Raw genomic sequence first — 2,500 nt, forward strand, 5'->3', positions numbered from 1 at the left:
GTAGTAGCATTATTATTATCATTAACATTATCATTTTTATTACTATTATCATAATCCTCAATATCTAAATTATGATTATCATTATTATCATTGTTATTAACGATATCGTTATCATCATCATTATTAGCATCATCATTATCATTATAATTTTCCTCATCAGCATCAATATCACTATTATATATCAGTATCATTATCATTATCATCATTATTACCATCATCATTTATCATAAAAACACATCATTATTCATAATCTTCATCGTCATCATTACTTCCCTTCTTGACGATTTTTTATTATCAATTATCTATTTCTCACCATCTATCTTTGGAATCCCATCATCTATAATTATCGTTATTTTGTTCTATCTCATCATCATTAGGATTATTTGTATTACATATTATTACCATTTCACCGTCATCTTGTCATCGTTTTTTTAATTACCATAAGATTTGTTGTTTCTTTTAATACTTATCAAAATAACATTGAGACGAAAAGATTTACAAGAAGATTAATGTTAGAGTATCAAGCATTTGAATAATGATTTCCATGTGACACAATGGGTCAAAGACAGACAGACAGACAGACAAAGATGGATAGATAGATGAAAGAGAGAGAGAAATAGAGAGACAGAGGGGGGAGAAAGAGAAAGAGAGCGAGCGCGAGAGAAAGATAGAGAGGGAGGAGAGAAAGAAAGAGACAGAGGGGGGAGAAAAAGAGAGAGCGAGAGAGAGACAGAGGGGGGGGTATACGGAGGGAAGGAGGGAGAGAGAGAGAGAGAGAGAGAGAGAGAGGAAGAGAGAGAGATAAAAAAAAACTACTTCATATCAACGAGAAGGCAGTCGAGGAACTTGCTAGATCTGAGTGCATGTAAATGTTACAAAAACTGATTTTTGTGAAAAAAAATATATAGAGAGAGTACATGACACTATAGAAATATATATATGCTGTACATATAAGAAGTACAATTCACAGGATAACCACATATGAACTATAACTTTACAGAAAAGAGTTATTCACAAGAGTTAACAGACTCGTGTAAGAACAGGTAAAAAGAACGAGCAAGTTGACATATTCCCACCTGACGCGCGAGGGAAATGGACCAGAGCAAAGAAAAAAATATACATTAGGATTGGAGTATGTCAGAAAAATATTTTTTTTCGGGGGGGAAACAGAGTATTTTCCTCAGTTTGTTTTGTAAAAAAAAAGTTTTTGCATAGATACTGAGGCATACTTACATATTGTACATACGTGTAAATATAGATACGCATACACATCCAAAGCCATAGATAGATAGTTAGATAGACAGATACATGTGTGTGTGTGTGTGTGTGTACGTGTGCGTGTGTGTGTGTGTGTTTGTGTGCGTGATAGTGGATATGCCTGTGTGTATGTCTGTCTGTTCACTTCTTTCTCTTTTTCATTCCCTCTCATATAACCTAATATTCTCAGTCAACAAACTTTGGAAATTTACGCTCTTCAGTTTCATTACCGAATTAACCAAAATAAACGTTTCTTTCAACGGAGCAGATTCAGTTGTCAGAGTAAATTGAGAAAGACTTAAAAAAGACATTAATGAAAAGTTTGTGCAGCGGAGGAGGATGCCGTGGAACCTGTGCTTAAAAAATACGAAGTTGATAAGTACGACGTAGAAAAGACTAGCTAATGAAGGGATACAGAAAGAGGAGGGATAAAAGAAAGAGAAGGGGAGAGGGAGAGAGAAGGGGGGGACGAGAGAGAGATAGAGAGGGAGTGTGAGAGAGAGTGAGAGGGAATAAGAGAGAGAGAGAGAGGGGAAGTAGGAAAAAAGGGAGAGGGAGTGAGACCGAGAGAGAGAACGGGCCGGGTACACAGATAGATGGAGAGACAAATAGGGATAAATAGAATAGAGAGACCTAGGTAAAGGTAGATACAGACCGACAAATCACGCACACGAAAAAATAATAATAATAAGAAGAAGAAGAAGAAGAAGAAGGAAAACATTATATCTGTGACGTTTCGAGTGAAATCAGATTCCTCCTTAGATGAAAACATTAATAACGATGATAATGATAATAACACCAATAAGCATTCTTAACAAGAACATAATAGAAGACAGAAACCAATAGTCCCGAGACCACAAAATCAGGTCACAGAAGGAGAGCCAAGGTCAAGTGATCCAGGGAAAGTTAGAATAGGTCATTGATACCCCCCACGATTAACGTACAAGTCAATTTTAAAAAGCTTCTTAATTAAGAAGGAAGATAACGTTTTCCCTTCGCAAGAATTAGGTGATTTATGGATTAATTTAGTTTTTCTAATTAATGTCCCTCATCTTATACGTGAGTGAAGCATCTGATTCCTTGGCACATATAACATCGTTTGGATAGTGTTTGGATGTTTTTATTGAAGGACCCTGAGAGAGAGAGAAAGAGATGGAGAGAGAGAGAGAGAGAGAGAGGGATGGGGGAGTTAAACAGCGACAGAGAGAGAGAAGAGAGAGAGAGAGAGAGAGAGAGAGATGGG

Source organism: Penaeus japonicus, unplaced genomic scaffold (assembly GCF_977035675.1).
Source record: "Penaeus japonicus unplaced genomic scaffold, GWHDUDI00000001_assembly GWHDUDI00000003, whole genome shotgun sequence".
NCBI lineage: Eukaryota > Metazoa > Arthropoda > Malacostraca > Decapoda > Penaeidae > Penaeus > Penaeus japonicus.